This window comes from Anomaloglossus baeobatrachus, chromosome 12 (assembly GCF_048569485.1).
Source record: "Anomaloglossus baeobatrachus isolate aAnoBae1 chromosome 12, aAnoBae1.hap1, whole genome shotgun sequence".
NCBI classification, from domain to species: Eukaryota; Metazoa; Chordata; class Amphibia; order Anura; family Aromobatidae; genus Anomaloglossus; species Anomaloglossus baeobatrachus.
The window spans coordinates 132,451,365-132,478,613 of NC_134364.1; positions in this window are offsets into that span (position 1 = coordinate 132,451,365).

The window sequence follows — 27,249 nt, forward strand, 5'->3', positions numbered from 1 at the left end:
GCATTGTAAAACATTGTATAACATACTGGGTACCACTTTTCACCACCCTCCACCCACAAGTCCGTTACCCACCCAAAACCCTCTCAGGAGGCAGGTCACCGGTCCTTTTAGCAACCAGGTCTGGGCCATCTCTTTCCCCAGACCTTTCCTCCAATCTTCCTCTCCTGGGGCTGGTGGTTGAAGGCAAGCCCCCTTCCCGTCGAGCCACGTCTTCGGCCTCTTCTGGCAGGATGTAGAGGCGGCTTTCTTGGTCGGTGTTGTTACCGGGTAACCCTCTCTTGTGGTGCCGCGCCTTCGGCCTCTTTTGGCAGGAATGTAGAGGCGGCATCCACAGTCGATGCAGACAGGGTACCCTCTTTGTGGGGGAGAGCCAGGCCCCATAAACAGGCGTGCTGCCTGGTCACAGGCGAGTCAGGCCCCTAAACAGGCAGGCTCTGGTGCGGGTACCATTCAAGGTTCTCACATACACTGTGAGAGTTTGTGGCTATAGCCAGTTCATAGCCTAATTGTCCGTAAAAGTGGACAAACCAGGTACAAAGATTTTGTAAAATGAGTTCTCACATCAGTTCATGTGGGCATATTTCTTGAACTTATTCAAACGTTGCAAACTGGAACTTGGAATTTTCTTGCTTTACTTTACTTAACTTACATGGACTCTTCCTACTCCTTACCAGGGCTCTGGCCTGTAGGGCTTTGGCACTGGACAATCTCTGTGTCTTTGTCGTCATCTGTGGTACTCGCTGTGTCTAGCTCATGCTCTTTGTCTTCCTTATCTGTTTCTTGATCTTTGTCTTTATCTGTTCCTGTTGCTTGCTTTGGGGGTTGGGTAGGGACTGTTGGACTGCTATAGGCATTCCTGGGGCATGGTGTAACGTCTAGCGCAAACCAACCAGGTTCTCCTTGGTGTTTGGTGAACTCAACCAGGTCTCCCATATGCAGGTTTCTTCCAGGATGTCTTCTGGGCAAGTGGGCTCTCACATCCCTCCTACTTAGGAAGATGCCTTCTCTGACACCAGGTGCTACAATGAAGCCATATCCCGACTTAAGACTGAATTCTTCGACCACTCCACGGCAAAGGGGTCCTCTTTCCTGGTGGCGGGTTTTTCTTAACGTCTGTTTTTCTTCTAAGTCCCGTGCTGTGACATCTTCCTTCTTATCTGGGTACTGCTGTATTGCGGTCTGTTTTGCTCGGGCTCGGCGCTGTGCGCTGCTCGTGGGGCTCTTCTGGACTGCGGGTTCCCAAGCCACATACATGCGTGGTATCGTGATGGCCAGAGTTTCATCTTCAGCGGGAGACGTCGGGCTCTCCTCATCTCAGCGGGAGTACGGTAGCATTTCTGGCTCCAGGCTCCCCTCAACCCCCCAAGGTGCTGCGTCCTCCTCCGACAGTTCCGGGGTCAGCTCCTCAGCCTCTAGGCCTCTCCTCCCCCTTAGTACTTTCGAGCACTCCTCCGGCAGCAGCACTGGGGACAGGCTTTCATCCGAGGGCCAGGGTGGTGGGCTCAACTTTGCCAAGGTAGCTACTGGGACCACTCCATGTCCGGGTAACTGCCTGGGGACGACGTACCAGTCCACCAGCTCCTTGGGGTAACAAACACTCAGCTCCTCCTTCAGCCTCAGGAAAACTGGGTCTTCTCCTGGCGGGGACGTAGAATCTGATTCCCGGTACGGTGGCTGGGGTGCGATGACCATCTCTGCCTTGCAGGCTGGGGTAGATGGCCTTGCAGCCTGGTCTTGGCGGGCCAAGCCTGGCATAGCTGCGGCCTGGTCTTGGCGGGCCGAGCCTGGCATGGCTGCGGCCTGGTCTTGGCGGGCCGAGCCTTGCGTGGCGGCGGCCTGGTCTTGGCGGGCCGAGCCTTGCGTGGCGGCGGCCTGGTCTTGGCGGGCCGAGCCTTGCGTGGCGGCGGCCTGGTCTTGGCGGGCCGGGCTGGGCGTCACTGCTGCGGATTGGTCTTGGCGGGTTGGGATGGGCGTTGCTGCTGTGGCCTGGTCTTGGCGGGCCGAGCCTGGCGTGGCTGTGGCCTGGTCTTGGCGGGCCGGGCTGGGCGTCGCTGCTTCTGCCTGGTCTTGGCGGGCCGGGCGTCATTGCCCCAGACGTCTCTGCAGGGACCGCGGGCTTCGCAGCGTGGGTCAAAGCAGGCGTCGCCTCCAGGATTGCAGCAGGGATCTTCACGGGCGTGGCGCGCCGCCGGCATCACAGCAGGGATCGGTGCACTCATGCGGGCAGGGGAAACACAGGACTCACCCATCGGTAGCATCATCGGAGTCTGGGTGGTCGCTGCCCGGTGTGGTCCACCTCTCATAGCCCCGAACCGCTGTAGCCATCTCCCGGAGCTCAGTGCATCCTTCCCTGAGCTGCTGCACGATCCTGGCCTCCAGACGGTCGCAGAACTGGGCAAGCTCCCAGTCCCAAAAAAAAATTCACTAGTTACAGGGTGTACATGCAAATTCCATAAAACCCTATCTAAAACTTAACATTTATTAATAATTAGATTCTAAAAGGTACAATACCACAATTTATGTGAATAAAGTGATTTAGTGCACAGAAGAGAGAGGGAAAATAAATTTTATGGAATTTGCAAGCTCCCAGTCCCACCAGGCAGCGGAGCCTGGCTCTGGATTGCTGTGTGCAGACGCCATCCTCTCTTGTCTCTCTGCACGACCTTCCACCTTCACTTCCAGCTGCAGACTCGTGACTCTTTCTTCCCGCCGTCTCTGGACAACTCCGCCTCCATCGCTTGCAAGGTCAGGACACTGCAGGTGTTCTCTGGGTAGCCACACCTCTTCGTGGGCGGCTAATTCTTCTAGCTCGGGCTTCTGTTGTTCTTTGGCGCGCTTTTCATGGTGGCAATATGGTGGCACTTCAAACTTTTTAAGCGAACCACCCAGGCACATGGTCGCCTGTCTTAACAGGTCTAGTCATTATCCTGTTCATAACGCCAGATTTGTGATGCCCAGTGCCCCGTTACCTTCAGGTCATCTCAGGGTCTTCAGGGACGGCGCGTCCTGGGTCCTTCTGGTCACAGGTAGGTTGACTTCTATAGGATTCGTGACGCCACTCTCGGTATTGAGGTCAGGGCGACCGCCACTGCAGTTTAAGGGACGCCTGGGGCTGATGTTGAATGCAGTTAGATGTAGTGGCCTCCCGAGAGTGAGGCTGGCCCCAGGGCCCGGTTTAGGTGTGTAGAACCACAGGTCGCAGAATGACTCACACGCACAGCAAGAATGTCTTTCAGGGTTTTTACTCACTTCAGGTGGCAGGGGTGAGTAACACGGGCGATGCTGTGATGTTCCAAGAGGGGAACCAGGCTCCTTCAGGCTGACTTGTGAGGGTGGCTACTGACTCGCCTTCCTAGCCCTTGTGTTTTTGTGGTGACCCAGACTTGTAGTCCTACGGGGTCACCCAGGGAAGTTGTTTTTGCCTGTTCTCCCTCTTTTTCGGCCCGTCTGCTTGTAGCCTGGACCAGGTCACTCCGGCTACTTGCCTCTTGTGAACTATGGGCCCTCTCATTGCTACATCGCTCCGGACTCTGTGGTGTTATGGTGGAGGGTATGAAGTACCCCCACCTGCAGGTTGAGCAGGCCAATTGAATGGGGCCCTGCTCTGGGGACCTGTAACCTCGTGCGGGCCTGGTCCTCGCCTGGCAGTCCCCATACTCAGCCACGCCCTTTGCACTCCAGCCTTGGGTGGATTTCGGGCGGCACTACCAGGTGACCGTTGTCCCCCATCAGTAACCACTGCACCTGTGGTGTCTGACTAGTGACAGCCTCCAGGTTTCCTCCTTGCGACTCCTCTGCCTTAGCTTCACTAACTGACTGGCTCACTACTGCCTCCCCTCTGTGCCTGCCTCCGCAACTTAGCAACAAGGCTCTCTACCACACCCCTTGAGTGGAGATGGAGGCCATGCCCCCTCATGGATTCCCCAGGTGTCCCTTCAAAGGTCAATGTGGGATACCTGGTTACTATGCGCCTGTGTAACCACACCCCGGTCAGCCTTCTGGATTACCTGTTTTGTACTGCCCCTAGCATGGGTGCAGTACTCAGTGGTGCCTGACCAGGTCAGGGGTGCCACACGAACACCTGGACGGGCTCCCCTCGGGAGCGGCAGTGGTACTGCAGGACTTTTGGTTTAACTACAGTCTGTGTGTGTAATGGCCTTCCAAAACAGCACCAACCTCATCCAGCACCACTACTACCAACCGTGAGTTCCCTGCTCCCTGCCTTCCAACCTCCAAAACCTACATCCCACGGCTTCCACCATCACCGAGCCCTGGGGTATCCCCCCTACCCGTGGAGGGTCACAACACCTGGATGCCCCATTCCATCATCCCAGGGTACTCCCAACTGCAGCGGTGGTACTCCTAATTACCACATACCACGGGTGGCGTCACAAACTTTATAAAATCCCTTGTAAATAACCCCCCTTCATTTGAATGGCCGCATGACCCCTGGGTCCGGAGACCCTTGACCCACTGAGCACCCGGATCCGAGCAGCTCGGCTGCTGGCACGGGGGCGGTACATTTATTAGGCGGTTTAGCCACATTCTGTGTGCCTACATCATCTGAATTGGCTCCTATGGTCTGTGATTTTTTTTTATATATTTCTATGTGTTTTTTGGGCATATCACATCACAGGAGTAGGTGGGGACATATATACAGCACAGGAGGAGCTGGGGACATATATACAGCACAGGAGGAGCTTGGGACATATATACAGCACAGGAGAGCTGGGGACATATATACAGCACAGGATGGACTCGGGACATATATACATCCCAGGAGGGGCTGGGGGCATATACATCACAGGAGGGGCCTGGGCTCAGACATCACTGAGGAGACACAGAGTGTACTGAAAGACACAGACAGCACTGGCAGTGACACAAACAGCACTAGAGGGGCACGAAAAGGACTGGGGGACATGGATAGAACTGAGGGAGCACAGACATCACTAAGGAGGCACAGACGGCACGGGTTGGTGGCACGCTGCCCTGTGAGGCAGAAGGCACACTGCACCACAAGGCAGAAGCACACTGCACCGCGAGGCACAAGGCACACTGCACCGCATGGCAGAAGACACACTGCACCACGAGGCAGGACTCAGACTTTCCCTGGAAGCACTGGAAGGTGGCACAGAGCACTGGGTTGCTTGCACGGTGCCCTGCGAGGCAGGATTCATGCTGCACCATGAGGCAGGATTCACGCTGCACCATGAGGCAGAAGGCACACTGCACCGCAAGGCAGAAAGCCCACTACACCATGAGGCAGAAGACACACTGCACCACGAAGCATAAAGGCACACTGCACCGTGAGGCAGAAGACACACTTCACCACGAGGCAGGACTCACACTTTCCCGCAAAGCAGAAGTCACACTGCACCAGAAGGCATGTATAGCAGGGAAGCCAGTAAACCTGCTGCTACTCTTCTTCTGTGGGAGGGGAGTACAGCGCATCTCACGCTTATCCCGCCCACAAATTACATTCTCAGCACGTTGGCACAGGCCAGGCCAGTGTGCTGAGAAACTAATGCTATGTGCTCCACACAGTGATTGAAAGCTCTACATAAAGATGGCCGAGGCTATAAGAAGATTGCCAACACCCTGAAACTGAGCTGCAGCACGGTGGACAAGACCATACAACAGTTTAACCCCTTAATGACCCATGACGGATTATGCCCATCATTGGTCGTGTTCCTGCCTTTGATGCGGGCTCACATGCCGAGCTCGCATCTTTCCCTGCACATGTCGACTGAATTGATCAGGTCACATGTGCCTCTAAGGGGTACTTTGCACGCTGCGACATCGCAAGCTGATGCTGCGATGCCAAGCGCGATAGTCCCCGCCCCCGTCGCAGCTGCGATATCATTGTGATAGCTGCCGTAGCGAACATTATCGCTACGGCAGCTTCACATACACTCACCTGCCGTGCGACGTTGCTCTGGCCGGCGACCCGCCTCCTTATTAAGGGGGCAGGTCGTGCGGCGTCACTGCGACGTCACATGGCAGGCAGCCAATTGGAGCGGAGGGGTGGAGATGAGCGGGATGTAAACATCCCGCCCACCTCCTTACTTCCGCATTGCAGCCGGGACGCAGGTAGGAGATGTTCCTCGCTCCTGCGACTTCACACACAGCGATGTGTGCTGCCGCTGCAGCGAGGAACAACATCGCACCGTCGCGTCAGCGTAATTATGCAATTCGCTGACGCTACACCGATGATACGATTACGACACTTTTGCGCTCGTTAATCGTATCATCTAGGATTTACACACTACGATGTTGAAAGCGACGCAGGAAGTGCATCACTTTCGACATGACCCCACCGACATCGCACCTGCGATGTCGTAGTGTGCAAAGTACTCCTAACAGATGTGAGCGGATTAGAGATCTGCCCATGGCTGGTAACTAGTTTAATCCTGATGTCAACCTCCAACAGCAGAATTTAAAGTGCCATCAGGAGCTGGGTCTTTCGCCACCCCCAATGGCACTACGGGCATAATCACAAGGTGCTGATGGCTTCTCATGACAGCCAGAGGTCAAAAATTACCCTGTACCTGTCATGATGAGCCTCCTGTGAATGCCAGCTGTGAGCCGATGTTTAACACAGCATTTTGCACAGACTTCGCCGACTCTTATGGTGGCATTTAAGACTCTCTTCAGATTGTAGATTATAAAACTTCGCCTGATAGTTTCTCTGTTGCCTGGGATCAACACAGGCAGACTCGGGTGTCGACATGCTGTGAGCGCATTCATAGGCAGGCTTGCAAGAGTTAATCTCTGCTAGTTTACTTGCTCTTTAATCACATGTTGTTGGGAGACTTATCACATCTGCTGCCCTCCTACTTATGCTGGTGGAATCCTTCTACCAATGCCAGCTATAGTTTATTATATGTTGGTCTGTGAGGTGTGATGTCCCAGACTCTCTGGTGAAAGATGTGCTTAAGTTGTGCCTATTGCTTGTAGCAGTTGTGAAGTTTATCCCTGTTGTTTTGTACTTCTATCCTGCTCTTGTTTTTAATCCTGAATCTCTTACGGCATTTTCCTTTTGCGTGTAACAGTTTTTTTTTCCCTTGTCTGTCTTTGTCTGTGGTTTTCAACACACTCTTGTTCCATCCCTACCTAACAGAGAGAATTTGTAGAATGGGGCTTTGTAAACCGCGCCAAAGATCACTGATGAAATCTTGGATTAATGTAAACTTTTTATTCTTGCACAGGTCTACGTGTTTCAGAAGACTCTGCTCCCTTCCTCAGGACCAAACAGGCATAAGTTACATCAAATCTTTATGCCTGTTTGGTCCTGAGGAAGGGAGCAGAGTCTCCTGAAACGCGTAGACCTGTGCAAGAATAAAAAGTTTACATTAATCCAAGATTTCATCAGTGATCTTTGGCGCGGTTTACAAAGCCCCATTCTACAATTTCTCTCTGTTATCAGCCACCTGGGGTACTGCTGCCTTTGATCCGGATTTATGCTGTTACAGGAGTTGTGCCTTTCACAACCATCTTTGGTGAGTAGGATCATCTCCTTTATCACCCCCTGTCTGTCAGGGTAAGACCCTATTGCGCTTTTTTGTCTGCAGGTTCTTTTTATTTCCATCCCTACCTAGGGAGAGAGGGAATTATATCAGGACTAGTCAGGAGCAGGGCCAGGAATGAGACCCAAGCCTCTCCACCTTCAAGAGTATCCCTGACATTAGGGATAGCATAGGGTCCCCTAGCTTGAGTGACATCTTAGAAGCTTTGATTCCCTGCTATCTCAAAGTCACCATGACAGTGTTTAAATGAGATTGGGATTTGTGCTTTACAGAGCAGGGCTGATACTGATGCTGATGTACTTCATCTATCAAAATATAAAATAAATTAATCCGATCGGTACACAACGTAACAAGTAAAAAAACCACCAGAATTGCAGCTTTTCAGCAGCTGAGAAAAAAAATGTAATAACAACTGATCATAACAATGAAAGAGTAATGTCTCGTGACGTCAATTCCAATGGAGCTGCGTTACGACAGATTTCTCAGAAGGCAGATCTATTGGTCACTGCCGGTCAGCAGCAGCCCGGAATTTCTCACAAGCGGTGAAGTCACTGTGTTACTGACGTCACCGCTCGTGAGAAATCTCGGGTTGCCTTTGATGGGCAGAGCTAAATTCTGAGACAGTTCTCTGAAAGCAGCTAAATAGTAATCAATGAACATTGTGGGACATTACTCTTTAGATTACGTTGGAACCATTTTATTTTTCTTTTTTTAACTCTTTACTTGCCAGGTTAGTAATGGGTGAGTCTGATAGATGCCTATCAATTACTAACTCCTGAGCTTGATGCCAGCTGTCAATTCACAGCTGACATCAACCCCAAAAGGTGTTTCCCCAATTGCCACCGCATCGGGGAAATCGGAACGAGCCAAGTAAAGTGCCAAAATTGGCACATCTAATAGATGCGCCAATTCAGGGGTGGCTACGGGCTGCTATTTTCAGGCTGGAAGGTGCCAAATAACCATGTTCCTTCCCACCCTAATAATACTAGTCCACAGCTGTCTGCTTTACCTTGGCTTGTTATCAAAAATAGGGTGGGCCAGACAATATTTTTTAAATTGAATTGTTTTAAAAACGTTGTAGGATCCCCTCTATTTTTGGTAATAAGTCAAGGTAAAGCTGACAGCTGATGGCTGCAGTCCACAGTTGTCTGCTTTACCTGCAGATGTGATAAAAAATAGGTGGGAGCCCACTTCATTTTTTAAAATATCTCTATTGTTCACAGCAGCGTACAGGCAACTTCCGCCATAAAGTTTGTTGATTGCCTGTGCTGCAACTTTTCAACAAACTTTATTGACATACGAACAGTACTGGAACACTAAATTTGAGCACAAACTTTATTTAAAAGTCTGTGTTCAGGTTGGATTCCCGTATACCTAGTGTTTGGTGTGAAGACATAAGCTGGGTTTACACACTGCAACATCTCAAACGACATCGCTGTAACGTCACCGGTTTTGTGACGCAATAGCGATGTTGTTTGCGATGTTGCAGTGTGTGAATCCTATCAGCGACCTGGCCCCTGCTGTGAAGTTGTAATCGTTACAAATCGTTCAGGACCATTCCTAGGTCCTTTGCTTCCCGCTGTGCAGCATGAAGTTTCAGTGTGTGAAGCCTTTTCAGCGACTTTATTAGCAACTCCCCTTTCAAAAGGCTGCTTATCAACGTCCCCAACAACCAGCTAGGTCGCTCTGCAGGTCCGGATCGCTGTTGAGTTGTTGGCCAGGTTTGCCTGTTTGAACGCTCACCAGAGACTTAGCAGAGACTTAGGGAGGTCGCTATTGCGTCACCAAACCGGTGACGTTACAGCGATGTCCTTTGCGATGTTGCAGCGTGTAAACCCAGCTATAGCCTGTAAAACGTCTGTCAGGGGTTAATGTTCTTAATTGGCCAGACAAAAGTCCCTTTTGTGTATTAACTAGTGTTTGTTGAGTCATTGTTTTCCCCAGGACTATCGGAGTCTTCCATTGTCTGAGAATGTGGATTGGTAAATTAATGTAACTTCCCCCAGCCTTTCTGTCTACATAACTCAGATGAGACTTACCTATGTGGATTAAAATGCCACCCAATCAGTGCATAGCCTTATTCCACCAATCCAGTGAGACCACATTCCCTTGAATGAATGCCTGGAAGATATTAAAAGGGGCTGTTGGAGTCACCAGGTTGTTCTTTTGCTCCATGGCTGCAATCTAGGGGTTTCGATCTCAGTTGGTAATCCATTACCCAGTCTAGGCACTTCAGCACCAGCTAGGGAATCTGTGTGACGGGGGGACCGGCGGATTAGGACCAGTGGGTATATATCCCAATCGCCAGTTGGGGCCCACCGTGCTCCAGATGGCAATGGAGCTGCTGGCACCCTGTGGGTTAGGCGGAGACTATAGAGCTGGACGGCTCTGAGATAACCCAGGGAACCGGTCACGTGTGTAGGGACACGTCAGACCGGACGACAACCCAGTTAGCGTTTTGGTGGAGCGGACGCTACTCCGACCACGTGTGTAGGGAACATGTCAGGCCGGATAGTAACCAGTTAGCATTGACCGAGAAGACCGCTGGGACAGCACCCTGTCGGCCACGTGTGTAAGACACGTCAGGCCGAGCGGTCCTCCGATTAGTGTTTCTGGCCACCACTCGACTGGCCATGTGTGTAAAGGACACGTCAGACCAGGTAGTCACACCAGTAGCATTTGACTGGGAAGCTGAGGAGGATAATAGGGTTCACGCACCCAATCCAGGAACACCCTGTTAACTTCACAGGGGTTCTGGGGTGCGCTTTCCGTGCGCGTAGAGGGCACAACCGGACAGGTGGCGCAGCAGATACACTGTCCTTGTGCGTAGCGGGCACTCTCGGACAGGTGACGCAACAGCTATTCTGTCCGTGTGCGTAGGAGGCACAACTGAACAGGTGACGCAGCAGCCGCAGCCCAGTTAATGCCACTGGACTGCTCTAGCACAACAGGAACGGTAGCAAGGAAGCACGGCGCCTGACCCTCATGTGCTGAGCCACGAATCTTGGCGTGACAGGCACCGTTCGCCTAGCCCTACCTACCGCTTCTAACAAGGCTTATGCCACCATGAACTCTAAATGAAGACTGCGCACCTCCATGTTGTCTCCAGCCCCTTTTATAACCTGGGTCCGCCCCAAACCCAGGGTGGAACCACCAAGGTCCAATAGCAGAGTGCAATGTCATCAGTGACGACACCAGCGACCTATCCGGAACCGCCACGTCATTGATGACCTCATGGCAGCCACGCCCCAAACACTTCACCAGTCATCGTCTGACGACCAATGGTGAGGTGCCAGATCATAGGGGTGGGCCTCTGCGAGCCAGTCCGGAGTTGCCACGTCATCAGGACACCTGACACCCTCTGCCCTATCAGGGCCTGCCACCTCACGGATATGCTCAGTGAGGTCCTTACCGGACCTAGCCTCTGATGTACTAAGTGCCTGAGCATGCTCAGTAGCCTGAGCAACAGGCTCAGAAAGCAGACTATCAGTTTGAGCATGCTCAGTAGGCACATCCCAGAACTTAGACACAGCATGAAGTCCAAGTACCTGTTCAAAGAGGCTGTTAGGGTTAATTGTGGGAGCATGCTCAGTAGCCTGAACTGAGGACTTAGTCTCAGAAATAACACAATCAGGCTGAGCATGCTCACTAGGCAAAACACCGGGCTTAGACTCTGGCTGGGGTAAATCGGCGCACGCATGCGCACTAGCCGCCTCTCCACACTTAGATGTGGTGGAAGGAGCAGCCAACTGGATGACCCGAGGCACGGCCAAGAACGGCAGCTGGTGCCTGGGTGCAACAGGAACCGCAGCAGGCTGCTTGCGGCTATGGCGGCGCTGGTTCGTAACAATCTGAGACTGGATTACATTGTGCTGGAGCACCGCCACGGATCCTAGGATTCAGCTGGAAGTAACCCAGGTTGGCATGATACGATTACCTGGCTACGGACTTTGCTGTGCTTGTGAAGCTTCCTATGCTTGTCACTATCCTATTCTCGGTTTGAGCCTGACAAAGCAGGGTGCTGCTGGTTTGGGGTATGTGGCCTTGGAAGCTCAGAAGGCACAAATAGTCTACTCCCTGGTGAGGCAGTGGAAGGGTGAGACTCTGCTGCCGGTTACATCGTGTGGTTTGCATGGTTTTGTGTTATATGCCTTTGACTGATGGGGATCCAATAAAGTCTAATTATTGTGGTTCCCGCACCCTGTGTTGTCGGAGTAGTGTTCTGCCCATGGGTACAGAGTTCGGACTTTCAGTTGGGACGAGCCCTGGTCTATGCGGTCTTTCTAAAGGCCAGCGGGCTAGAGCATCCACTGACCACCGTGCCTCCACAGGAGAGCACCCATTGATACCCATGTCTCCACATTCGGTATGAACCGTGAACTTTATCGTTCAATTTCACTCATGCCTAGTAATGGCAACTTCTGAAGGGTAAAAAGAGCAGAAACCAGATTGTAAAGGGCAATGATAGCAGATGAAAGAGAGAGGTTAAACATTTTAGTTAGTTAGGTAGTGACTAGAGTTGAGCGCAGTTCACGGTTCGAGGTTCTCCAGTTCGCGTCTCGAGTGATTTTGGGGGCTGTTCTAGATCGAACTAGAACTCGAGCTTTTTTGCTAAAGCTCGATAGTTCTAGATACGTTCGAGAACGGTTCTAGCAGCAAAAAGACAAGCTAAATCCTAGCTGGCTTTCCGCTGTAATAGTGTAAGTCACTCTGTGACTCACACTATTATGACATTTCAGTGTATAGTGTGCGGGAACAGCGCATTCAGATCACTGTTGTATGTATAATGGCGATCGCCATTTTTTTTTTTTCCTTGTCTTCCTTCCCTAAGCGTGCGTGTGTAGTGGGGCGGGCCAGCATGTCAGCCAATCCCAGACACACACAGCTAAGTGGACTTTTAGCCAGAGAAGCAACGGCATGTGTGATAGGATGTCCATGTCACATGTCCCTGCATTATAAAACTGGACATTTTCCTCCAGCACGCCATTATCTCTTCTGCGTCCTTGGTGTCAGACATCACTGGCGCAGCTCCTATCGCCGATACTGCTGTGTACGCTCTATACACAGCGCTGGACAGCTTAGGGATAGCACTTTCTATCAGTCCTTTTAAGGGCTCATACCGGCAGGGTCAGAGCCATAGGTGACAGGTCCGTGAAAACAGAGTTTAACAGCTACACAAGATGACAGCGTCTGTGTAGCTAAGGTCAGGGATTTCCTCGCTGCATTTCCCCATTAGGAGGGATAGAAAGGGAGGCTTCCTTTCCTCTACCCAGACCCACAACCATGCCACTGTACCCTCCTGCCCTTTGCACACTCCAACTCATTGTTACTAAGCCATTATACTAGCAAACACTGAGTGAACTTAGTGGCATCCTAAACGTGGCTGTTGGACTGCTGTATTGCCCCAGTAGTGCAAAGATATTTGCAGCACGTCTGCCTGCATTGCACACTCCAACTCATTGTTACTAAGCCATTATACTAGCAAACACTGAGTGAACTTAGTGGCATCCTAAACGTGGCTGTTGGACTGCTGTATTGCCCCAGTAGTGCACAGATATTTGCAGCACGTCTGCCTGCATTGCACACTCAAACTCATTATAACTAAGCCCTTATACTAGCAATTTATGCTGCCAGTTTAAGGGCTGTAGTTGCATTGTCAGGGATAATTATTGTTGTTTATTCTGCTGTTAATAAAGCTAGACCACCGCTGCAATCTACACCACCTCTCAACGTTTACTACCACATTTTAAGTGCACAATCTTGTCGCAATCAACATGAGTGGCAAAATGACATGCTGGTGGAAAGGGGAAGAGGCGTGTTGGAAAAGGAAAAAAAGGGTTTGTCCGTGGGGGAGGTGGCAAAGCTCCATTATCATCTGCTGAAGATAGACCATCTACCAGCAAAAGTAAGATGTCTACTACTTACCGTGAACAATCCGATGTGCTCCCTTTTTTGCGGACACGAACAACAGGAACAAAGGTAGATGATGCCCAAAAAAGGAAAATGCTTGAATGGATCTCAAGTGGTCCAACAAGTGCCCTCTCAGCCACCTCAACTACCGCATCCAAAAAACACCAGTCCTCTGAGTTGTCATCCCAATCACACTTGCTTTCTCCCAGCTCTGAAGTCTCCATCAGCCCTGCACAGTATGGTGGAAGTGAGATGGCTGAGTCTGCAGAGCTGTTCAGTCACACTATAGCCTGGGAATCAGAGGACTGCTCCCAAGCTACAGTGAGTACAGACCAGGAAATGGTCTGCAGTGATGCCCAGAACCTTTGTGACTCTGATTCAGGCCGTGAGGACCAAGTTTCTGAGCATAATGTTGACCCTTTGTCACAAACTGTAACACCTGTGGTTATAGACAATGAGGAACATACTGATGACAATGAGACACAGATACCAGAGGGATGACAACTTAAATATTCGGTCAGGGCAAGAAGAGGCTCGGTCTGAGGGTGAGGGGAGTGCAAACACAACAATTGATGAGGAAGTTCTAGATCCCACCTACTGTCAACCCACAGTCAGGCACTCGAAGAGGTCAACAGAGGCGGTGGAGGAGGATGCAACCGACGACGAAGTTACCTTGCGCCTTCCTGGACAGAGTCGGAGCACTGGTAGCACGTCTACAACTGCATCATCAGCCACCACTCTGCCTCTGAGCACTAGTCGGGGGGGCTCAGCAGGTCGCATGCCCCCTAAGCCTTGCCTAGCCTGGTCCTTTTTTGACATAGAAAAAGATCGCCCAAATTATGTGATGTGTAAAATTTGTCGTGATTCTGTTAGTAGAGGTCAAAACCTCAGCAGTTTGACAACTTCTTCCATGAATCGTCACATGAATAAATATCATATGTCCCGGTGGGAAGCTCACCGTGCTGCAATGCGGCCTAGCGGAGCGAACCATCCACGGCCTGCCCCTTCCAGTGCATCCGCACGCTCTTCATCTTCTAGGACTGTGGGGACAGCTGTCACACCTGGTTTTCCACGCACAACTTCCACCACTGTATCCGCAACAGGCAATTTGCTTGGTAGGTCGTCAGTTGGTTTGGAAGGGGAAACAAGTGCGTGTGTACAGCTCTCTCAGACATCGATAGCACCAACGTTGGATGAAGGCAACATCATGTCTCCGACTGCACTTTCCTCACAAACCTGCATTTTTCCAGGGACACCCTACTCAACACCGTCTACACACAGCAGCCAGATCTCTGTCCCTCAGATGTGGACAAATAAAAGGCCATTTCCTGCAACCCATGACAAAGCTAAGAGGTTGACTTTATCCCTCTGTAAGCTCTTGGCTACCGAAATGCTGCCTTTCCGCCTGGTGGACACACAGGATTTTAGAGACCTTATGTCTGTCGCTGTGCCCCAGTACCAGATGCCCAGTCGCCACTACTTCTCTAAGAAAGGTGTGCCCCCGCTACACCAGCATGTCGCACACAACATCACCGCTTCCTTGAGAAACTCTGTGTGTCAACGGGTGCATTTCACCACCGATACTTGGACCAGTAAGCATGGACAGGGACGTTACATGTCGCTGACTGGGCACTGGGTAACTATGGTGATAGATGGTGAAGGGTCTGCTGCACAAGTCTTGCCGTCCCCACGACTTGTGTGTCAATCCTCTGTCTGTCCAAGTTCCGCCACTGCTTCTGCCTCCTCCACCTCATCTGTGTCCTCCACCTCCGCCCCAAGCCTGCCTGGTCAGGCCACCAGCGTTCTCACTGCGCAGAAGGAATCACGCACCCCTCATTACTATGCTGGCAGCAGAGCGCAACGGCATCAGGTGGTCTTTAGCTTGACATGTCTTGGGAATAAGAGTCACACAGCTGAGGAGTTGTGGTCAGCTCTGCGGTCCGAGTTTAATAAATGGTTGTCTCCACTCAACCTGCAGCCTGGTAAGGCCGTGTGCGACAATGCTGCAAACCTGGGTGCGGCCCTTCGCCTGGGCAAGGTGACACACGTACCTTGTATGGCTCACGTGTTGAACCTTGTCGTCCAGCAATTTTTAACACACTATCCCGGCCTAGATGGCCTTCTGACCAGGGCACGAAAACTGTCTGCTCACTTCTGCCGTTCAAGCACCGCAGCTGGGCGACTTGCATCGCTCCAGAAGTCTTTCGGCCTGCCGGTTCATCGCCTGAAATGCGATGTGCCGACACGCTGGAATTCGACTCTCCACATGTTACAGCGACTGTGGCAGCACCGCCGAGCCCTGGTGCAATACGTCATGACGTATAGCCTGGGCCAATGAGATGCAGAGGTGGGGCAGATCACCCTGATGGAGTGGTCTCAGATCAAGGACCTATGCACCCTTCTGCACAGTTTCGACATGGCGACGAATATGTTTAGCGCTGACAATGCCATTATCAGCATGACAATTCCAGTCATTTACATGCTGGAGCACACGCTAAACACTATTCGGAGTTAGGGTGTGGGACAACAGGAAGGGGAGGAACTACAGGAGGATTCATATGCGCAAGACACAACAACATCACCAAGGTCCAGACGTTCATCATCACCAACGCGGCAGGCATGGGACCATGGGGGACAGGGATCAACAAGGGCGCATAGTAGCAGGCGAAATGTTGAGGAAGGTGCAGGAGAACATGAAGAAATGGAGGACGAACTGTCCATGGACATGGAAGACTCAGCGGATGAGGGAGACCTTGGTCAAATTTCAGTTGAAAGAGGTTGGGGGGAGATGTCAGAGGAAGAAAGAACGGTTAGCACCTCTATGCCACAAACACAGAGTGGACTTGGTCCGCATGGCTGCGCAAGACACATGAGTGCCTTCTTGCTGCACTTCCTCCAACATGACCCTCGTATTGTCAAAATTAGAAGTGATGATGACTACTGGCTTGCCACACTTTTAGATCTCCGGTACAAGTCCAAATTTTGTGACATAATTCCAGCCATAGAAAGGGACGCACGTATGCAGGAGTATCAGCAGAAGCTGTTACTCGATCTTAGCTCGGCTTTTCCACCAAACAACCGTGCAGGTGCAGGGAGTGAATCTCCCAGTTGTAACTTGACAAACATGGGACAGTCTCGTCATCTTCAACACTCTACCCGTACCAGTAGCACCGTATCTGGTGCTGGTAACAGCAATTTTATGGAATCTTTTCATCATTTTTTTAGACCCTCCTTTGCAAGGCCAACAGAGACAACAAGTCTGACACATAGTCAACGGCTGGAGAGGATGATACAGGAGTATCTCCAAATGAACATCGATGCCATGACTTTGCAAATGGAGCCTTGCTCATTTTGGGCTTCAAATCTTGAAAAATGGCCAGAGCTCTCCAGTTACGCCTTGGAGATTTTGTCGTGTCCAGCTGCCAGCGTTGTCTCTGAACGTGTCTTCAGTGCTGCTGGGTGTGTGCTGACAGATAAGCGCACGCGTCTGTCCAGTGACAATGTGGACAGACTGACGTTCATCAAAATGAACAAGTCATGGATCCAGAAGGAATTTACTACCCCTGTGTCATCCTGGGGAGAGTAAATGCTTGTGGATTTGGAATGTGCTTGATGCAAATCAAAACATCCTGTTTGCAACTAGGGCACAACTGCTGCCACTGAAGGGGTGGGTGTCTGTGTGGCCAAATTTTTGGAAAAAAGGGAGACTCCGCTTGGAGTAACCCTTGCTTACATTGTTTTTAAAAATGATCCAAGATGAACAGAGCTGGTATCAGCAAAGACTTTGCTACCTACCCCGGTGTCATCCTGGGGATGGATAAGAATGGCGTATTTTTGAATGTGCTTGATGCAAATCAAAACATCCTGTTTGCAACTAGGGCACAAGTGCTGCCACTGAATGGGTGGGTATGTGTGGGGCACAATTTTTGGAAAAAAAGGGAGACTCCGCTTGGAGTAACCCTTGCTTGCTGTGTTTTCTAAAAATGATCCAAGATGAACAGAGCTGGGATCAGGAAAGACTTTGCTACCTACCCCGGGGTCATCCTGGGGACAGTTAAGAATGGCGTATTTTTGAATGTGCTTGATGCAAATCTAGCTGTGAATTGTACAACTAGGGCACAAGTGCTGCCACTGAAGGGGTGGGTGTGTGTGGGGCCCAATTTTTTTGGAAAAAAGGGAGACTCCGCTTGGAGTAACTTTGCGGTGTTTTACATGATTTTAGAAGGGCGTGCCATGCCTATATCTGTGTCTCGTCCTCTTTTTCCTCGTTACGCTCTTTTGTTTTCGCATGAGAATTTGTCCTTGTCACTTTCCCATTTGTTTGTGTTGTGTTGTGAGTTGTTTGTCAACTTTTGGACACCTTTGAGGGTGTTTTCTAGGTGTTTTTATGTGTTTGTGAATGCCTGCCATTGTTTTCTATGCGGTTCGAGTTCGGTTTGTTGAACGTTCGACGAACCGAACTCGAACGGGACCTCCGTTCGGCGAACCGACCTCGAGCCGAACCGCGATCGGTTCGCTCATCTCTAGTAGTAACCACCAGGGAGCGAGCCTTGAGGAGATTAGAGGTTACTGGTCAGATAGTAGGGAGAGAAAAAGTGATGAAGTACATCTGAGCACATAGGCACTGTATGTTTTAGGGGGAGTAAAACTAGAATAGTCATTTGTAGAGAAAGATCTGATGAAAACAGACTAAATAACAGCTTGTAAAGACTTTAAAAGACCTGAAGGATATTATGTATCAGAAGATGAATGGACTCGCAGGTTAGGATGTAGTACTACCAATTTACAAAGCTTTAGTGCGGCTATCTGGGATATGCAGCTCAGCACTGGGCAGGAGGTCATACAGCGGATGCCCTGGAGTTAGAAAAGTACAAAGAAGAGACACAAACCTAATAAGAGGCATGGGATCTTATAAAAAAAAAAAAGATTAAAAAAATTGCATTTATTTAGTCTTCAAAGGAGACGTCTAATGGAGAGATATGATTAACTTATACAACTGCACAAATGGACTATAAAAAAACTGGTCAAAAGAAGTATCATAGAGAACCCCTATCAAAAAGAAGAGGGCACTCCCTGCATCTGGAGAAAAAAGGGTCAATCATCAGAGGAAACATGGCTTCTTTGCCATAAGTATTATTAATATGTGGCTTAGGCTACCTAGATACTTTAATGGTTTTAAAAAGATCCTTAGTTGGTTTATTAGACGAAAATCACAAATGCTAATGCAAATGGGAAACGTTCTTGCTCTTTTAGCGGAGAATGGTCACTGAATTAATTGAATTATGCTTGAACTATTCCTTGGTTGAGCGTGACGGACATGTGTCTTTTTTCCCGCACTACTAAACTTATAGCTAACTGCATATTTTTATTTGTCTTTTTTTTGAGGAACATGATGGCACACCGATGGTAAAAACTGAACATTGAGCAGATCCTAATTCAAATCTGATCAACAATGGTCTGGTTTTTTTTTTGTGACTGATAAAACGCACTGAATTTCTTTTTTAGAATGTTTCATTTAACCTACAGAGGAAAAATAAGAATTCTCTATTAATATGGAAGATAGTGGAAGGGATATCTAGTGGCAGTATATGTATTTATTGCAAACACAATAGAGCGCATTTATAGTGCAAACAATTAGTTATTTGGATGTTGATCATCAACACAGTAAATACTGTAAATAGGTATATTAATAGATACATTCTATGGTATAAAATTAACTCTATATCTTTTTATTATTTATTTGTGAGAACACTTAGGCCCCACCTGCACACATTGAGTATATGATGAGTTTCTAGCCTCAACATTTGTAAGCGAAAACCAGGGTAAAAAATATAGAAGTGATGCATACTTTTCCTCTGATTGTTCCACTTTTGCTTTTGGCTCATCTAGGAAGCTGAGACCCTTGTGCTGCACAACTGAGCACCCCTGCAGTATGCACCATCTATATGTATTATAATTTTACCTACTGTCATGGCTGTCTAAACTAGCTGTTGGTTACCTATTAACCCCCTAAGTTCTGGAAAAATTATATGAGTGGAAAGTGTGTGCTACCTGTGGTGCAGAACAACAGTTCACAAACTTATATTGCTATCTATTTACCTCAATCAAATATGTTCTCAACACAGGATGAGTTCCAAAAAGATTGAAAAAAAATAATCCTTTCTCAATTACATCTAATATACCTAAATGCTGATACAAAAGAAGCAGCTGCTATGCTGAAAATAAGGTTTAACAGCATAATCAATTATCTCACACTAATATGTCATTCAGAATCTTGCTCCTGTAAAAGTTTAGATGCGGCCAGATGTCCTCTTGCTGCAGTGACAGGACCTAAGTGTTGGTATTACGTCCCTTGATAACAGCAAAGAAATAAGCAACTGTGGTGCCCCAGGATCTGGTTGCCACAACAGTGTTGCCCCTCCAAAGGGTTAATGCTGAGCCTGGAGGTAATTGGGGAAGTCTATTGGCCAGTAAGTACCAACATTCAACACCGTTCTCCCTCAGGCCAGCAGAGGGAGCTCTAAACCTGTAGTTCCAGGGAGCACTTCCTTAAGCTCTGACCTGAGGGAGGAGTTAGGTAGTCTGTTAGGGAAGTTCAAGGAGAGAGGAGCTGAGTAGTGCGGTCTTGTGAGCTGGGGTTTGGAGCTAGGCTAGCTCAACCCAGGGAAAGCAGGAGCCGTAGCGAGGCACAGAGATAAGATTCTAGGGGAGAACTGGTCAGAACCGGTTCGCCTCAGAAGAACAGACTAAACATTAGACATCGGAGTCTGTGGTTGCCAGGGTGTTAGATCCCCCAGTAACCGAATCCGAAGGGCAGGAGGACTGTAGGTCTCCTGGCCCCCAAAACAACCCGAAGGTATAGCTGCATTACCTGGGCCCGGTGTGGACTACAGAAGGGAAGCATCAGAGAGGGCCTGCGCAGCCTATCCTACGAGAAAGGGACATACCACCGGTCCCAGCAGGAAGAGGGCCACTGCTAAACCCAGAGTGCAGGGTCCTGCAGAAGCAAAGGAAGAACAGGGAGTAGGCCTCAATACTCGACTGGCCAAGGAGATCACCCCAGGTACTTCCAGGCTGACCGGATCCCCTTCACCACCTGTGATGGTCTCCCAGGACTGGACTGTTACAAAGAAAAAGAAAAGAAGGTAAAGAGACTGTTGTTTGTGTCGGTTCTTTTCACTGTCCTGATTAGCCCTGCACCATTTCCAAAGCACTATAGACTTTAATAAGCACCGACGGTTGCCCCGGGGTACCGCTCCACCTGTGGGGAGCAGAACCATCCCAGCTGCTAGTCCATCAGCCCCGGAGGTCTCATCCAACAGCGGCGGCTCCATAGCCGCAATCCACAGGTGGCGTCACAATTAATTCTACAAACTTTAATTAAAGTTACCACCCCCACAACTGCCACGGAGTCTGGCCCCGCCACCACTGACTACCCCCGGACTAGTCCGGCCCGACACCGGGTGTCCCAACGCCCTGGGTGGGCGAGTCAACCTATTATAGCGGCACTGGAGGATCGGGTTGCTGATCTTGTAATAAACTTTAGGCTGAACCAATCAATATACAATCAATCAATATATCTAACTAACTACAGGTTTGGTGTTAGTCTTGAGTGTTTTGGTGTAAAAACGTATTGTTTTGCGTGCATGGTTACTCAATCCGACGCCACAGTAAGCCTAAATTGTTTTAACAACCCAGGTCTGTTCGAGATAGTTAAAAGATGTATGCGGATGGACGAGAATCCCCTCTGGCAGGTGAACTGTGGCACAGATGGCAAGGATATAGCATTCTCACACTGTCTAATGCGGCTCACACTGGGCCATGGTCTTTTACCGTCTTACAACAGTGTCCCTGGCAGCAATTCTTCTCCCGTCTGATAAGGATCTGGTCACAAACACAATCAGTTGCACTCAGCCACAGCTCTGGTTTTGTAGGGATACTTCTCTATGCCGATAGCACTGGATTGCTGTCCAGCATGTCCTGTCTCTTCCCTAGGTAACTGCAGACTGCACCTAAAATCGCTGAACTTCTGTCACGGGCGGAGGAGGGGACGCTGCGCTCTCCCACTGCTCGGGTCCGGCTGCTGCGGCTACTGCTCGGTGGTGGCTCGAGCGGTGGGCCGGATCCCGGGGACTCGAGCGGCGTTACTCGCCCGTGAGTGAAAAGGGGTTTTGATTGTGGGGATTTGATATTGTCCGTGACGCCACCCACGGTTGTGGTGAAGTTGTGACACCACCGCTGCTCTGGACGGGGATCCCGGGAGCGTTGACAGGGAGCAGCTTTGATGTTAGTTCTCCCCTCCGTGGGTAGGGGGTTGGTTGTCCCGGGGCCCGGTGATGGGGTAGGGATGGATGGCAGGCGGGTTACGGGGCCTGGTGAGGTGCAGGGTCGCGGGGGCAGCGCTGTGCCGTACGGCACGGTGGTACTCACTCAGCCAATGATGAGGACACAGTTCTCGGTAAAACACACGGCTGGATGGACGGGTCCCAGAGACGGCTGCGGTGTTGTTTCTCCCAGCAGGGTGATGGTGACTGCCTTTCCCTGCACCTATGTACTGTAAACGGTTCCAATGGGTTCCCACTGGTAACCCGCTCCCCAGCTTGGATATGGGCTGGAGGAGCCCCTTTTGCCCGCAGGCTCTGGCCCTGGGAACTTTAGCCTTGGCGGTGACTGTGTTTCCCTCTCTCGGTTGGACGGTTGCCTTCTGTCGGGACTTGGCTGCTGGGAAACCCAGGAGGTTCCCTTCGCTGATGGATTTGGCAAATTCACGGCGACTCCTAGCCTTGAAGGGGTCCGTAAGCCCCTGCCAGATGGTGCTGACTTCTCTTTGTGTACTGGTCCGGTACCGCCGGGCCACTGCCCGTCCACGGTCCTTACGGTAAACTCCGATAGGCCACTCCTGCAGACGGTCACCACCGTCTGTCAACCTTGCTGATCCGTCCGGGCCACACACCCGGACCAACTTCAGGCTGCTTAACTGCCACTTTCCTCCTTCCACTTCCACTTCCCTAACTGATCTCTCTCCACTCCTCAACTCATCTGCCTGCTTTTCCCGCCTCCAGGACTGTGAACTCCTCGGTGGGCGGGGCCAACTGCCTGGCCCACCCCCTGGTGTGATCATCAGCCCCTGGAGGAAGGCAACAAGGGTTTTTGTCTGACTTCGGTGTGCCTGACCGGGAGTGTGGGGTGTGTTGGTGTTGTTCTCTGTGGCCCCTGGCTTGTCCAGGGTGCCACACTTCCCCTTCCTGTATTTAACAACCATCAGTATAAATCTCATCTGTATACAGTCTCCTGGTTTCCCTATAAAACAGTGGCCCCTGGTGGCTCAATAACAACATTACTGCATGAAAATAAAATTGACATAACACTGGCACAGCATTACATTTATATGAACACAGCCAGGCACATCTGTATCATGCTCGTGAGCCAGTACATATATTCCACCACAGAGGATCACCTCACATGCCACCCCATGAGAGGTTGTCGTCTTGTGCAACACTTCTGTGACGCCCCTGACTCTATCATAGAGTGTCACAGGGAACTGCACTCTCTTCTTTCTGTGGTACATGACCCACCCCCTATGGTTCTGGGTTCCTAAACATTGGTATCACTGACATCAGCACCCAAATCCCAACCACACCTCACACCACACCCTGTCAGACACACCAGTGAGTTAGTCTAGCTGGAAAAGGGCCACCCGCCTAGGGGTCAGGCAGACTGGTGGGAGGGACTTAGTCAGAGTTCAGTAGTAGCCCTCAGAGAGTGAGTAGCTAGGGAGTTGTAGCTCCCTGGAGTGACCTTGGTTGGGTCACAGATGGTGGTCTGAGACCAGAGGAGTCGGAGACCCGGTCGCAGGGTATTGGGAAGGAGTGCCTAGATTTAGTTTTGGAGAACAGTCGGCACCAGCAAGTTCAGTAACCGGACCGGTACCTAGCACTGCGGGATACAGGACCCTAGATCAAGGAGTAGCTCTCACGCACCTTGAACTTTCCCCAAGAGCTCAGAGATTGAAGGCATCAACACAACGAGGGGGATAGGGTTTTCCAGCTTATGCGACCCACTGAGATCCCAAGTACGGTACACCTCCCATATAAATTCGACTTGTGCATAGCTCTATGGGGGTACACCGGCATTAGAACTGGTCGTCCTATGCAGAGTCGTAGGCTTGGGAATGGCAGGCACATTAATTCCGAAAGGGGTCACTGGCTGAGCAACTCTCTCCCTAAGTGGCGAGACTTGGACAATTGGAGTTACCCTTATGGCCGCAATAGGGACTACCCACCATCCCTCATATAAGGGGGTTTCCATTGTACTCCAGGTGGGAGTAGGCCCCTCCTACATGGCTTTAGGTTCTTTAAAAATGTAGCATCCCAACATGTTATGTGGAGGTTCCACGAGGCATATCCAGTATCTACTGTCTCTCTTTCATGGACTGGAATGGTAGGGTTTACTCTTCTTTTCACTGTAAATGGAACCGCCTGGTGTCACCCTCTAGTGCATCCCAAACTAGCTCTGCTTGTAACTCTGGAGCCAGGTTACACATCTTAACTACATTCCTAACTCTATCCAATCCTTAAGGTCCATATTGTTACCATCAAACTTGAACAAATTGAACAAGTGATGAAGCAGGGTACCCGCCGGAAGGTACTCTACTGGACAGATACAGTGGAGATATGCTGCTTTGGTGATTCTGGGTATTGTGACTAATTGTACTGAGACAAGTTGGCCCTGCTGTGCTGGGGCACTTTGGACTGTTCAATGAGCCGCGGTGCTGGCAAATTGGTTCCCACATTCCTGTCCATAACGGTTGCTGTATTCTACCGACTATGCCACTTTGTAACATACCCAGGATGATAGTCATGGAGTAGGGCTTTGCTTTCCTCACCCGACACGCTACAGATAATGGTCGTGTGTGTGTAAGCATTCCCTCGTTGGACCGGTACCTCTTAGCCAGAGGCCTTCTCTTTATCTTCTGTTGCACATGGTGCAGTACCACTGCGTCTGCCGTACTGCTGTGTCTTGCATTCATATTAAAGAGTCTCACACAGATTTCAACAAATTTAACTTACTTGTATGCAGGCATCTACGCACCATCAGAATAACAAGTGTCTTGTCCATTTTTCACTCTAACACAGATCGATTCTTCAACAAGGATATCAGGCATTTTCATATTCTCAATCACAGAAGCCACCACAGAATTAGGGGGTATTTGGTGGAACCGTATCCTAATGGTAATTAATCATACGGATCCAGGTGTAATGCTATGACTGCTCCAATTTAGCTCTGCATTGCTACTTTTTAGGGTTGCTCATGGAGCCGCTGCCCTCGTGCCACTGTCCTTCAGCAGGGCGACCTTCTCACTCTCTAAGTACCCGTTTTCTGCTGGCCAAACACTGTCTCCACACTTCTCACAGTTGCCCTCTGAAATGCTAAATCATGCAAAGAATGAAGGCAATAATATAGATATGCATTACTGCTTAGGGAAATCTAGTTGAAAAACACAGAACAGTATAACTGGATTTCATTAATGGTGAAAGGCAACAACTTCAAGGGACATACAGTTAGGTCCAGAAATATTTGGCCAGTGACACAATTTTCGCGAGTTGGGCTCTGCATGCCACCACATTGGATTTGAAATGAAACCTCTACAACAGAATTCAAGTGCAGATTGTAACGTTTAATTTGAAGGTTTGAACAAAAATATCTGATAGAAATTGTAGGAATTGTCACATTTCTTTACAAACACTCCACATTTTAGGAGGCCAAAAGTAATTGGACAAATAAACCAAACCCAAACAAAATATTTTTATTTTCAATATTTTGTTGCGAATCCTTTGGAGGCAATCACTGCCTTAAGTCTGGAACCCATGGACATCACCAAACGCTGGGTTTCCTCCTTCTTAATGCTTTGCCAGGCCTTTACAGCCGCAGCCTTCAGGTCTTGCTTGTTTGTGGGTCTTTCCGTCTTAAGTCTGGATTTGAGCAAGTGAAATGCATGCTCAATTGGGTTAAGATCTGGTGATTGACTTGGCCATTGCAGAATGTTCCACTTTTTTGCACTCATGAACTCCTGGGTAGCTTTGGCTGTATGCTTGGGGTCATTGTCCATCTGTACTAAGAAGCGCCGTCCGATCAACTTTGCGGCATTTGGCTGAATCTGGGCTGAAAGTATATCCTGGTACACTTCAGAATTCATCCGGCTACTCTTGTCTGCTGTTATGTCATCAATAAACACAAGTGACCCAGTGCCATTGAAAGCCATGCATGCCCATGCCATCACGTTGCCTCCACCATGTTTTACAGAGGATGTGGTGTGCCTTGGATCATGTGCCGTTCCCTTTCTTCTCCAAACTTTTTTCTTCCCATCATTCTGGTACAGGTTGATCTTTGTCTCATCTGTCCATAGAATACTTTTCCAGAACTGAGCTGGCTCTTCATGAGGTGTTTTTCAGCAAATGTAACTCTGGCCTGTCTATTTTTGGAATTGATGAATGGTTTGCATCTAGATGTGAACCCTTTGTATTTACTTTCATGGAGTCTTATCTTTACTGTTGACTTAGAAGCAGATACACCTACTTCCCTGAGAGTGTTCTGGACTTCAGTTAATGTTGTGAACGGGTTCTTCTTCACCAAAGAAAGTATGCGGCGATCATCCACCACTGTTGTCATCCGTGGACGCCCAGGCCTTTTTGAGTTCCCAAGCTCACCAGTCAATTCCTTTTTTCTCAGAATGTACCCGACTGTTTATTTTGCTACTCCAAGCATGTCTGCTATCTCTCTGATGGATTTTTTCTTTTTTTTCAGCCTCAGGATGTTCTACTTCACCTCAATTGAGAGTTCCTTAGACCGCATGTTGTCTGGTCACAGCAACAGCTTCCAAATGCAAAACCACACACCTGTAATCAACCCCAGACCTTTTAACTACTTCATTGATTACAGGTTAACGAGGGAGACGCCTTCAGAGTTAATTGCAGCCCTTAGAGTCCCTTGTCCAATTACTTTTGGTCCCTTGAAAAAGAGGAGGCTATGCATTACAGAGCTATGATTCCTAAACCCTTTCTCCGATTTGGATGTGAAAACTCTCATATTGCAGCTGGGAGTGTGCACTTTCAGCCCATATTATATATATAATTGTATTTCTGAACATGTTTTTGTAAACAGCTAAAATAACAAAATTTGTGTCACTGTCCAAATATTTCTGGCCCTGACTGTATATATATATACAAGAGGAATGGAAGTCTTTCATTTTGTCAAAATAACCACATGCCCCATAGTCAGAATCAATAAACAATCATAAGCACCAATGTGCAGATAAAAAGTATATTTTTAATTGATCAGACAAGAATATATGGTACAGGGCATGCATAGTAGAAAAGGTATACAAATAGGTTTCCAAGACAGCGAGGGTGAATAGTTCCCCATATGCTGCTGCATTCAAGAAGATGTTAGGAATAAATATCAATAGCACTCTGGTGTGGTAAGTGCTGAAGATTAGAGTAAATAAATACCCCCAGGTAAAAACCGGGAGTGGGTATACCACTGGGTAAGTCAGCATCCCAACTACAGGGGAATATAAAGTAAGCACAGCACAAAACCAAAAACCAGCAAGGAGCTTACCAACTTAACGTAGAGGAGCATGCAGGCACACATGGGGATAGTCCCAACACGTGTTTCGTGTGATGACTTCTTCAGGGGACTGTGGACAACAGGGAAAGAAGTGAACTTAAAATACCTGCCGTGATGATATGGAATCAGCAGCACATGTCGCAGTTCCGTGGGGCAGGGAGGCGCAGCGGCGGTGTTGGCGGCTACT